Below are 12,291 nucleotides of genomic sequence, written 5' to 3'. Positions count from 1 at the left end.
ATTGTATGAACATAAATTTATAGAAGGGGGCATAAAACAAGTAAAGGATATAATGTACGAAGTTATTCCAGGATTTCTTAGAGATAACTGCATTTATGATTCTGTGTGTGATTTAGATGGAATGGAGAATAGAGAGAAAGTGAATACAATATATGACAAAATTAAAACAAGTATACCCTTGCAATGGACTAAGGTGATTAAAAGTGAATGTGTCTCTAAAGAAGAGCAATGTATGCCAGAGATGTATGTGCATGATAATGGTGAAAAGTACAAAATTAAGAATATGAGTGTAAAGAATGTATACAGGAGATTAATCAGTGATGTTATAAAAGAACCAGCGGCAGAAAAAGTGTGGAAGAAAGTGTTTGAGGATCTGGATGTGAAAAAAATCTGGTCAAACCTAAATATAAAATACAACAGTATTGATTGTGAGAACAATGACTTTCTGATAAGACATAATAGAATTTACACGAATGTGGTGTTAAATAAAATAAACAATGATGTCAATGTGATGTGTGATGTGTGTGATAATGGCCATGAGAGTTTTTTACATTATTTTCTGAGATGTGAAGCTTTGGTTGGTTTCTTTGATTTTCTTAAAAGTATATTAATAGAAAACTGGGGTGTGCAAGTGAAGTCAGAGGAGGAATGGGGGAAAATATTTTTGTTTGGAATTGTTGGGAAAAGGAAAAAAAGGGATATCTGTCTAATTAATTTTCTTTTAAGTCATGCTAGACTAGCAGTGGTTCTAAGAAGGAACTATGCACATTTTGAGGGTAGGACGATGAAAGTTAAAGATATATTTAAGTTAATAACACAAAGAGATGTGGAGTTGATTTGTAAGTTTGGAGAGAAAAAGGCAAAAGAATTTTTTATAGACACAAATAAGTTCATATATCAAGATGTGGGTGGGAAAATCTGCTTTAATTGGTAGGAAGCAATCATTTGATTTCAGAAGGGTAGTAGACATATCTCTTGTATATTTCATTTATGTATCTGTATTTTCCTTTTTTTGTGCAAAATAATGGATGTCAATTGAAAGATGACTCATATGAATGTAACAAATTGTGTTGAGTGAGTGTGAATGTGATGGAAAACTGTAATTGAAAATTTGTGAATTGAAAATAAAAAAAAGATAAAAAAAAAAAAAAAAAAAAAAAAAAAAGAGAGCGCCCGATCTCGTCTGATCTCGGAAGCTAAGCAGCGTCGGGCCTGCTTAGTACTTGGATGGGAGACCGCCTGGGAATACCAGGTGCTGTAAGCTTTTGCCTTTTCTTCACTATTTATATAATATGCTGGCTTTTAGAAAGACGTGTTTTACCGCTCTATTTATTACAATCATTTAAATGTATTATAGAGTTTTAAGTGTTTTACATATTTTTTAGGCCATTTTATTACTCTTAACATTTTAAGTGAGTGTGTGTCTTTAAAAAATGGATGGTTGGCCTGCCATGTGACTAGACACATGACAGGAAGCAGGAAGTACAACTGTATAAGAGAGCAGCATGACAAACAAAGGACAGTCACCAAACTGTTGGATTGAGGAGTTGCTAATTTTAGAGCTCACCTTTCCATTCACCACCTGCAAACTTTGGATTACACTTTCTGTGGATTGTATATACACCGGTGGACACTCACATTGGACTTATCAACACACTGGGATTCTTGGACTGTTTTTAGGGTATGGACAAATGAACTGTATTCTTTTAACAGCGTTTACCTCATTTTATCGTGTTGTTTTAAAGTCTTTCATGTGAACCTTGTAAATAAACCAAATCTATTTAAACCAATCTTCTTTTATGTCTCATTCTTTTAACCACTAGTCATCTCTCACAGTTAAATCTGACCCCATTTTAGTCTTGTAACTCGGCCGATAAGGCCGATTGTTACACTTGGATGGGAGACCGCCTGGAAAACCAGGTGCTGTAAGCTTTTGCCTTTTCTTCACTATTTATATAATATGCTGGCTTTTACGGAGGCTGATCTTTAAATAGCCCACTTTTTGGAGCAGCCCTCGCTTACGGCCATACCGCGCTGAGAGCGCCCGATCTCGTCTGATCTCGGAAGCTAAGCAGCGTCGGGCCTGCTTAGTACTTGGATGGGAGACCGCCTGGGAATACCAGGTGCTGTAAGCTTTTGCCTTTTCTTCACTATTTATATAATATGCTGGCTTTTACGGAGGCTGATCTTTAAATAGCCCACTTTTTGGAGCAGCCCTCGCTTACGGCCATACCGTGCTGAGAGCGCCCGATCTCGTCTGATCTCGGAAGCTAAGCAGCGTCGGGCCTGCTTAGTACTTGGGTGGGAGACCGCCTGGGAATACCAGGTGCTGTAAGCTTTTGCCTTTTCTTCACTATTTATATAATATGCTGGCTTTTAGAAAGACGTGTTTTACCGCTCTATTTATTACAATCATTTAAATGTATTATAGAGTTTTAAGTGTTTTACATGTTTTTTAGGCCATTTTATTACTCTTAACATTTTAAGTGAGTGTGTGTCTTTAAAAAATGGATGGTTGGCCTGCCATGTGACTAGACACATGACAGGAAGCAGGAAGTACAACTGTATAAGAGAGCAGCATGACAAACAAAGGACAGTCACCAAACTGTTGGATTGAGGAGTTGCTAATTTTAGAGCTCACCTTTCCATTCACCACCTGCAAACTTTGGATTACACTTTCTGTGGATTGTATATACACCGGTGGAAACTCACATTGGACTTATCAACACACTGGGATTCTTGGACTGTTTTTAGGGTATGGACAAATGAACTGTATTCTTTTAACAGCGTTTACCTCATTTTATCGTGTTGTTTTAAAGTCTTTTATGTGAACCTTGTAAATAAACCAAATCTATTTAAACCAATCTTCTTTTATGTCTCATTCTTTTAACCACTAGTCATCTCTCACAGTTAAATCTGACCCCATTTTAGTCTTGTAACTCGGCCGATAAGGCCGATTGTTACACTTGGATGGGAGACCGCCTGGGAATACCAGGTGCTGTAAGCTTTTGCCTTTTCTTCACTATTTATATAATATGCTGGCTTTTACGGAGGCTGATCTTTAAATGGCCCACTTTTTGGAGCAGCCCTCGCTTACGGCCATACGGCGCTGAGAGCGCCCGATCTCGTCTGATCTCGGAAGCTAAGCAGCGTCGGGCCTGTTTAGTACTTGGATGGGAGACCGCCTGGGAATACCAGGTGCTGTAAGCTTTTGCCTTTTCTTCACTATTTATATAATATGCTGGCTTTTACGGAGGCTGATCTTTAAATAGCCCACTTTTTGGAGCAGCCCTGGCTTACGGCCATACCGCGCTGAGAGCGCCCGATCTCGTCTGATCTCGGAAGCTAAGCAGCGTCGGGCCTGCTTAGTACTTGGATGGGAGACCGCCTGGGAATACCAGGTGCTGTAAGCTTTTGCCTTTTCTTCACTACTTATTTAAAATGCTGGCTTTTAGAAAGACGTGTTTTACCGCTCTATTTATTACAATCATTTAAATGTATTATAGAGTTTTAAGTGTTTTACATGTTTTTTAGGCCATTTTATTACTCTTAACATTTTAAGTGAGTGTGTGTCTTTAAAAAATGGATGGTTGGCCTGCCATGTGACTAGACACATGATAGGAAGCAGGAAGTACAACTGTATAAGAGAGCAGCATGACAAACAAAGGACAGTCACCAAACTGTTGGATTGAGGAGTTGCTAATTTTAGAGCTCACCTTTCCATTCACCACCTGCAAACTTTGGATTACACTTTCTGTGGATTGTATATACACCGGTGGACACTCACATTGGACTTATCAACACACTGGGATTCTTGGACTGTTTTTAGGGTATGGACAAATGAACTGTATTCTTTTAACAGCGTTTACCTCGTTTTATCGTGTTGTTTTAAAGTCTTTTATGTGAACCTTGTAAATAAACCAAATCTATTTAAACCAATCTTCTTTTATGTCTCATTCTTTTAACCACTAGTCATCTCTCACAGTTAAATCTGACCCCATTTTAGTCTTGTAACTCGGCTGATAAGGCCGATTGTTACACTTGGATGGGAGACCGCCTGGGAATACCAGGTGCTGTAAGCTTTTGCCTTTTCTTCACTATTTATATAATATGCTGGCTTTTACGGAGGCTGATCTTTAAATAGCCCACTTTTTGGAGCAGCCCTCGCTTACGGCCATACCGTGCTGAGAGCGCCCGATCTCGTCTGATCTCGGAAGCTAAGCAGCGTCGGGCCTGCTTAGTACTTGGGTGGGAGACCGCCTGGGAATACCAGGTGCTGTAAGCTTTTGCCTTTTCTTCACTATTTATTTAAAATGCTGGCTTTTAGAAAGACGTGTTTTACCGCTCTATTTATTACAATCATTTAAATGTATTATAGAGTTTTAAGTGTTTTACATGTTTTTTAGGCCATTTTATTACTCTTAACATTTTAAGTGAGTGTGTGTCTTTAAAAAATGGATGGTTGGCCTGCCATGTGACTAGACACATGACAGGAAGCAGGAAGTACAACTGTATAAAAGAGCAGCATGACAAACAAAGGACAGTCACCAAACTGTTGGATTGAGGAGTTGCTAATTTTAGAGCTCACCTTTCCATTCACCACCTGCAAACTTTGGATTACACTTTCTGTGGATTGTATATACACCGGTGGAAACTCACATTGGACTTATCAACACACTGGGATTCTTGGACTGTTTTTAGGGTATGGACAAATGAACTGTATTCTTTTAACAGCGTTTACCTCATTTTATCGTGTTGTTTTAAAGTCTTTAATGTGAACCTTGTAAATAAACCAAATCTATTTAAACCAATCTTCTTTTATGTCTCATTCTTTTAACCACTAGTCATCTCTCACAGTTAAATCTGACCCCATTTTAGTCTTGTAACTCGGCCGATAAGGCCGATTGTTACACTTGGATGGGAGACCGCCTGGGAATACCAGGTGCTGTAAGCTTTTGCCTTTTCTTCACTATTTATATAATATGCTGGCTTTTAGAAAGACGTGTTTTACCGCTCTATTTATTACAATCATTTAAATGTATTATAGAGTTTTAAGTGTTTTACATGTTTTTTAGGCCATTTTATTACTCTTAACATTTTAAGTGAGTGTGTGTCTTTAAAAAATGGATGGTTGGCCTGCCATGTGACTAGACACATGACAGGAAGCAGGAAGTACAACTGTATAAGAGAGCAGCATGACAAACAAAGGACAGTCACCAAACTGTTGGATTGAGGAGTTGCTAATTTTAGAGCTCACCTTTCCATTCACCACCTGCAAACTTTGGATTACACTTTCTGTGGATTGTATATACACCGGTGGACACTCACATTGGACTTATCAACACACTGGGATTCTTGGACTGTTTTTAGGGTATGGACAAATGAACTGTATTCTTTTAACAGCGTTTACCTCATTTTATCGTGTTGTTTTAAAGTCTTTTATGTGAACCTTGTAAATAAACCAAATCTATTTAAACCAATCTTCTTTTATGTCTCATTCTTTTAACCACTAGTCATCTCTCACAGTTAAATCTGACCCCATTTTAGTCTTGTAACTCGGCCGATAAGGCCGATTGTTACACTTGGATGGGAGACCGCCTGGGAATACCAGGTGCTGTAAGCTTTTGCCTTTTCTTCACTATTTATATAATATGCTGGCTTTTACGGAGGCTGATCTTTAAATGGCCCACTTTTTGGAGCAGCCCTCGCTTACGGCCATACCGCGCTGAGAGCGCCCGCTCTCGTCTGATCTCGGAAGCTAAGCAGCGTCGGGCCTGTTTAGTACTTGGATGGGAGACCGCCTGGGAATACCAGGTGCTGTAAGCTTTTGCCTTTTCTTCACTATTTATATAATATGCTGGCTTTTAGAAAGACGTGTTTTACCGCTCTATTTATTACAATCATTTAAATGTATTATAGAGTTTTAAGTGTTTTACATGTTTTTTAGGCCCTTTTATTACTCTTAACATTTTAAGTGAGTGTGTGTCTTTAAAAAATGGATGGTTGGCCTGCCATGTGACTAGACACATGACAGGAAGCAGGAAGTACAACTGTATAAGAGAGCAGCATGACAAACAAAGGACAGTCACCAAACTGTTGGATTGAGGAGTTGCTAATTTTAGAGCTCACCTTTCCATTCACCACCTGCAAACTTTGGATTACACTTTCTGTGGATTGTATATACACCGGTGGACACTCACATTGGACTTATCAACACACTGGGATTCTTGGACTGTTTTTAGGGTATGGACAAATGAACTGTATTCTTTTAACAGCGTTTACCTCGTTTTATCGTGTTGTTTTAAAGTCTTTTATGTGAACCTTGTAAATAAACCAAATCTATTTAAACCAATCTTCTTTTATGTCTCATTCTTTTAACCACTAGTCATCTCTCACAGTTAAATCTGACCCCATTTTAGTCTTGTAACTCGGCTGATAAGGCCGATTGTTACACTTGGATGGGAGACCGCCTGGGAATACCAGGTGCTGTAAGCTTTTGCCTTTTCTTCACTATTTATATAATATGCTGGCTTTTACGGAGGCTGATCTTTAAATGGCCCACTTTTTGGAGCAGCCCTCGCTTACGGCCATACCGCGCTGAGAGCGCCCGATCTCGTCTGATCTCGGAAGCTAAGCAGCGTCGGGCCTGCTTAGTACTTGGATGGGAGACCACCTGGGAATACCAGGTGCTGTAAGCTTTTGCCTTTTCTTCACTATTTATTTAAAATGCTGGCTTTTAGAAAGACGTGTTTTACCGCTCTATTTATTACAATCATTTAAATGTATTATAGAGTTTTAAGTGTTTTACATGTTTTTTAGGCCATTTTATTACTCTTAACATTTTAAGTGAGTGTGTGTCTTTAAAAAATGGATGGTTGGCCTGCCATGTGACTAGACACATGACAGGAAGCAGGAAGTACAACTGTATAAAAGAGCAGCATGACAAACAAAGGACAGTCACCAAACTGTTGGATTGAGGAGTTGCTAATTTTAGAGCTCACCTTTCCATTCACCACCTGCAAACTTTGGATTACACTTTCTGTGGATTGTATATACACCGGTGGAAACTCACATTGGACTTATCAACACACTGGGATTCTTGGACTGTTTTTAGGGTATGGACAAATGAACTGTATTCTTTTAACAGCGTTTACCTCGTTTTATCGTGTTGTTTTAAAGTCTTTTATGTGAACCTTGTAAATAAACCAAATCTATTTAAACCAATCTTCTTTTATGTCTCATTCTTTTAACCACTAGTCATCTCTCACAGTTAAATCTGACCCCATTTTAGTCTTGTAACTCGGCCGATAAGGCCGATTGTTACACTTGGATGGGAGACCACCTGGGAATACCAGGTGCTGTAAGCTTTTGCCTTTTCTTCACTATTTATATAATATGCTGGCTTTTACGGAGGCTGATCTTTAAATGGCCCACTTTTTGGAGCAACCCTCGCTTACGGCCATACCGCGCTGAGAGCGCCCGATCTCGTCTGATCTCGGAAGCTAAGCAGCGTCGGGCCTGTTTAGTACTTGGACGGGAGACCGCCTGGGAATACCAGGTGCTGTAAGCTTTTGCCTTTTCTTCACTATTTATATAATATGCTGGCTTTTACGGAGGCTGATCTTTAAATAGCTCACTTTTTGGAGCAGCCCTCACTTACGGCCATACCGCGCTGAGAGCGCCCGATCTCGTCTGATCTCGGAAGCTAAGCAGCGTCGGGCCTGCTTAGTACTTGGATGGGAGACCGCCTGGGAATACCAGGTGCTGTAATCTTTTGCCTTTTCTTCACTATTTATATAATATGCTGGCTTTTAGAAAGACGTGTTTTACCGCTCTATTTATTACAATCATTTAAATGTATTATAGAGTTTTAAGTGTTTTACATATTTTTTAGGCCATTTTATTACTCTTAACATTTTAAGTGAGTGTGTGTCTTTAAAAAATGGATGGTTGGCCTGCCATGTGACTAGACACATGACAGGAAGCAGGAAGTACAACTGTATAAGAGAGCAGCATGACAAACAAAGGACAGTCACCAAACTGTTGGATTGAGGAGTTGCTAATTTTAGAGCTCACCTTTCCATTCACCACCTGCAAACTTTGGATTACACTTTCTGTGGATTGTATATACACCGGTGGACACTCACATTGGACTTATCAACACACTGGGATTCTTGGACTGTTTTTAGGGTATGGACAAATGAACTGTATTCTTTTAACAGCGTTTACCTCATTTTATCGTGTTGTTTTAAAGTCTTTCATGTGAACCTTGTAAATAAACCAAATCTATTTAAACCAATCTTCTTTTATGTCTCATTCTTTTAACCACTAGTCATCTCTCACAGTTAAATCTGACCCCATTTTAGTCTTGTAACTCGGCCGATAAGGCCGATTGTTACACTTGGATGGGAGACCGCCTGGAAAACCAGGTGCTGTAAGCTTTTGCCTTTTCTTCACTATTTATATAATATGCTGGCTTTTACGGAGGCTGATCTTTAAATAGCCCACTTTTTGGAGCAGCCCTCGCTTACGGCCATACCGCGCTGAGAGCGCCCGATCTCGTCTGATCTCGGAAGCTAAGCAGCGTCGGGCCTGCTTAGTACTTGGATGGGAGACCGCCTGGGAATACCAGGTGCTGTAAGCTTTTGCCTTTTCTTCACTATTTATATAATATGCTGGCTTTTACGGAGGCTGATCTTTAAATAGCCCACTTTTTGGAGCAGCCCTCGCTTACGGCCATACCGTGCTGAGAGCGCCCGATCTCGTCTGATCTCGGAAGCTAAGCAGCGTCGGGCCTGCTTAGTACTTGGGTGGGAGACCGCCTGTGAATACCAGGTGCTGTAAGCTTTTGCCTTTTCTTCACTATTTATATAATATGCTGGCTTTTAGAAAGACGTGTTTTACCGCTCTATTTATTACAATCATTTAAATGTATTATAGAGTTTTAAGTGTTTTACATGTTTTTTAGGCCATTTTATTACTCTTAACATTTTAAGTGAGTGTGTGTCTTTAAAAAATGGATGGTTGGCCTGCCATGTGACTAGACACATGACAGGAAGCAGGAAGTACAACTGTATAAGAGAGCAGCATGACAAACAAAGGACAGTCACCAAACTGTTGGATTGAGGAGTTGCTAATTTTAGAGCTCACCTTTCCATTCACCACCTGCAAACTTTGGATTACACTTTCTGTGGATTGTATATACACCGGTGGAAACTCACATTGGACTTATCAACACACTGGGATTCTTGGACTGTTTTTAGGGTATGGACAAATGAACTGTATTCTTTTAACAGCGTTTACCTCATTTTATCGTGTTGTTTTAAAGTCTTTTATGTGAACCTTGTAAATAAACCAAATCTATTTAAACCAATCTTCTTTTATGTCTCATTCTTTTAACCACTAGTCATCTCTCACAGTTAAATCTGACCCCATTTTAGTCTTGTAACTCGGCCGATAAGGCCGATTGTTACACTTGGATGGGAGACCGCCTGGGAATACCAGGTGCTGTAAGCTTTTGCCTTTTCTTCACTATTTATATAATATGCTGGCTTTTACGGAGGCTGATCTTTAAATGGCCCACTTTTTGGAGCAGCCCTCGCTTACGGCCATACGGCGCTGAGAGCGCCCGATCTCGTCTGATCTCGGAAGCTAAGCAGCGTCGGGCCTGTTTAGTACTTGGATGGGAGACCGCCTGGGAATACCAGGTGCTGTAAGCTTTTGCCTTTTCTTCACTATTTATATAATATGCTGGCTTTTACGGAGGCTGATCTTTAAATAGCCCACTTTTTGGAGCAGCCCTGGCTTACGGCCATACCGCGCTGAGAGCGCCCGATCTCGTCTGATCTCGGAAGCTAAGCAGCGTCGGGCCTGCTTAGTACTTGGATGGGAGACCGCCTGGGAATACCAGGTGCTGTAAGCTTTTGCCTTTTCTTCACTACTTATTTAAAATGCTGGCTTTTAGAAAGACGCGTTTTACCGCTCTATTTATTACAATCATTTAAATGTATTATAGAGTTTTAAGTGTTTTACATGTTTTTTAGGCCATTTTATTACTCTTAACATTTTAAGTGAGTGTGTGTCTTTAAAAAATGGATGGTTGGCCTGCCATGTGACTAGACACATGATAGGAAGCAGGAAGTACAACTGTATAAGAGAGCAGCATGACAAACAAAGGACAGTCACCAAACTGTTGGATTGAGGAGTTGCTAATTTTAGAGCTCACCTTTCCATTCACCACCTGCAAACTTTGGATTACACTTTCTGTGGATTGTATATACACCGGTGGACACTCACATTGGACTTATCAACACACTGGGATTCTTGGACTGTTTTTAGGGTATGGACAAATGAACTGTATTCTTTTAACAGCGTTTACCTCGTTTTATCGTGTTGTTTTAAAGTCTTTTATGTGAACCTTGTAAATAAACCAAATCTATTTAAACCAATCTTCTTTTATGTCTCATTCTTTTAACCACTAGTCATCTCTCACAGTTAAATCTGACCCCATTTTAGTCTTGTAACTCGGCTGATAAGGCCGATTGTTACACTTGGATGGGAGACCGCCTGGGAATACCAGGTGCTGTAAGCTTTTGCCTTTTCTTCACTATTTATATAATATGCTGGCTTTTACGGAGGCTGATCTTTAAATAGCCCACTTTTTGGAGCAGCCCTCGCTTACGGCCATACCGTGCTGAGAGCGCCCGATCTCGTCTGATCTCGGAAGCTAAGCAGCGTCGGGCCTGCTTAGTACTTGGGTGGGAGACCGCCTGGGAATACCAGGTGCTGTAAGCTTTTGCCTTTTCTTCACTATTTATATAATATGCTGGCTTTTAGAAAGACGTGTTTTACCGCTCTATTTATTACAATCATTTAAATGTATTATAGAGTTTTAAGTGTTTTACATGTTTTTTAGGCCCTTTTATTACTCTTAACATTTTAAGTGAGTGTGTGTCTTTAAAAAATGGATGGTTGGCCTGCCATGTGACTAGACACATGACAGGAAGCAGGAAGTACAACTGTATAAGAGAGCAGCATGACAAACAAAGGACAGTCACCAAACTGTTGGATTGAGGAGTTGCTAATTTTAGAGCTCACCTTTCCATTCACCACCTGCAAACTTTGGTTTACACTTTCTGTGGATTGTATATACACCGGTGGACACTCACATTGGACTTATCAACACACTGGGATTCTTGGACTGTTTTTAGGGTATGGACAAATGAACTGTATTCTTTTAACAGCGTTTACCTCATTTTATCGTGTTGTTTTAAAGTCTTTCATGTGAACCTTGTAAATAAACCAAATCTATTTAAACCAATCTTCTTTTATGTCTCATTCTTTTAACCACTAGTCATCTCTCACAGTTAAATCTGACCCCATTTTAGTCTTGTAACTCGGCCGATAAGGCCGATTGTTACACTTGGATGGGAGACCGCCTGGAAAACCAGGTGCTGTAAGCTTTTGCCTTTTCTTCACTATTTATATAATATGCTGGCTTTTACGGAGGCTGATCTTTAAATAGCCCACTTTTTGGAGCAGCCCTCGCTTACGGCCATACCGCGCTGAGAGCGCCCGATCTCGTCTGATCTCGGAAGCTAAGCAGCGTCGGGCCTGCTTAGTACTTGGATGGGAGACCGCCTGGGAATACCAGGTGCTGTAAGCTTTTGCCTTTTCTTCACTATTTATATAATATGCTGGCTTTTAGAAAGACGTGTTTTACCGCTCTATTTATTACAATCATTTAAATGTATTATAGAGTTTTAAGTGTTTTACATGTTTTTTAGGCCATTTTATTACTCTTAACATTTTAAGTGAGTGTGTGTCTTTAAAAAATGGATGGTTGGCCTGCCATGTGACTAGACACATGACAGAAAGCAGGAAGTACAACTGTATAAGAGAGCAGCATGACAAACAAAGGACAGTCACCAAACTGTTGGATTGAGGAGTTGCTAATTTTAGAGCTCACCTTTCCATTCACCACCTACAAACTTTGGATTACACTTTCTGTGGATTGTATATACACCGGTGGACACTCACATTGGACTTATCAACACACTGGGATTCTTGGACTGTTTTTAGGGTATGGACAAATGAACTGTATTCTTTTAACAGCGTTTACCTCGTTTTATCGTGTTGTTTTAAAGTCTTTTATGTGAACCTTGTAAATAAACCAAATCTATTTAAACCAATCTTCTTTTATGTCTCATTCTTTTAACCACTAGTCATCTCTCACAGTTAAATCTGACCCCATTTTAGTCTTGTAACTCGGCCGATAAGGCCGATTGTTAC

The 12,291-nt window shown here is 39.8% G+C and overlaps 1 protein-coding gene and 15 non-coding genes across 16 annotated transcripts in view; all 16 read left to right on the top strand.

The window, feature by feature from the left end:
- The window catches only part of LOC141305341 (uncharacterized), a 587,365-nt gene that overhangs the window by 329,646 nt on the left and 245,428 nt on the right, over positions 1 to 12,291 (top strand). The window lies entirely within an intron of this gene.
- LOC141305704 (5S ribosomal RNA) lies at positions 2,017 to 2,135 on the top strand. Its single transcript, XR_012344667.1, has one exon. It is a non-coding gene; the product is annotated as a 5S ribosomal RNA (ribosomal RNA).
- Positions 2,220 to 2,338, top strand: LOC141307097 (5S ribosomal RNA). The gene has a single exon (XR_012346052.1). It is a non-coding gene; the product is annotated as a 5S ribosomal RNA (ribosomal RNA).
- On the top strand, positions 3,092 to 3,210 carry LOC141307233 (5S ribosomal RNA). Its single transcript, XR_012346187.1, has one exon. It is a non-coding gene; the product is annotated as a 5S ribosomal RNA (ribosomal RNA).
- Positions 3,295 to 3,413, top strand: LOC141305703 (5S ribosomal RNA). The gene has a single exon (XR_012344666.1). It is a non-coding gene; the product is annotated as a 5S ribosomal RNA (ribosomal RNA).
- On the top strand, positions 4,167 to 4,285 carry LOC141307095 (5S ribosomal RNA). Its single transcript, XR_012346051.1, has one exon. It is a non-coding gene; the product is annotated as a 5S ribosomal RNA (ribosomal RNA).
- On the top strand, positions 5,708 to 5,826 carry LOC141307369 (5S ribosomal RNA). The gene has a single exon (XR_012346323.1). It is a non-coding gene; the product is annotated as a 5S ribosomal RNA (ribosomal RNA).
- Positions 6,580 to 6,698, top strand: LOC141305581 (5S ribosomal RNA). The gene has a single exon (XR_012344545.1). It is a non-coding gene; the product is annotated as a 5S ribosomal RNA (ribosomal RNA).
- On the top strand, positions 7,452 to 7,570 carry LOC141306752 (5S ribosomal RNA). The gene has a single exon (XR_012345710.1). It is a non-coding gene; the product is annotated as a 5S ribosomal RNA (ribosomal RNA).
- On the top strand, positions 7,655 to 7,773 carry LOC141307469 (5S ribosomal RNA). The gene has a single exon (XR_012346422.1). It is a non-coding gene; the product is annotated as a 5S ribosomal RNA (ribosomal RNA).
- Positions 8,526 to 8,644, top strand: LOC141305701 (5S ribosomal RNA). Its single transcript, XR_012344665.1, has one exon. It is a non-coding gene; the product is annotated as a 5S ribosomal RNA (ribosomal RNA).
- LOC141307465 (5S ribosomal RNA) lies at positions 8,729 to 8,847 on the top strand. The gene has a single exon (XR_012346417.1). It is a non-coding gene; the product is annotated as a 5S ribosomal RNA (ribosomal RNA).
- LOC141307232 (5S ribosomal RNA) lies at positions 9,601 to 9,719 on the top strand. Its single transcript, XR_012346186.1, has one exon. It is a non-coding gene; the product is annotated as a 5S ribosomal RNA (ribosomal RNA).
- LOC141305700 (5S ribosomal RNA) lies at positions 9,804 to 9,922 on the top strand. Its single transcript, XR_012344664.1, has one exon. It is a non-coding gene; the product is annotated as a 5S ribosomal RNA (ribosomal RNA).
- On the top strand, positions 10,676 to 10,794 carry LOC141307094 (5S ribosomal RNA). Its single transcript, XR_012346050.1, has one exon. It is a non-coding gene; the product is annotated as a 5S ribosomal RNA (ribosomal RNA).
- LOC141305699 (5S ribosomal RNA) lies at positions 11,547 to 11,665 on the top strand. Its single transcript, XR_012344663.1, has one exon. It is a non-coding gene; the product is annotated as a 5S ribosomal RNA (ribosomal RNA).

The sequence above is a fragment of the Garra rufa genome, unplaced genomic scaffold, assembly GCF_049309525.1.
Source record: "Garra rufa unplaced genomic scaffold, GarRuf1.0 hap1_unplaced_002, whole genome shotgun sequence".
NCBI lineage: Eukaryota > Metazoa > Chordata > Actinopteri > Cypriniformes > Cyprinidae > Garra > Garra rufa.
The sequence above is the reverse complement of the archived record's forward strand: the minus strand, read 5'-3'. Positions and strand labels throughout refer to the sequence as shown.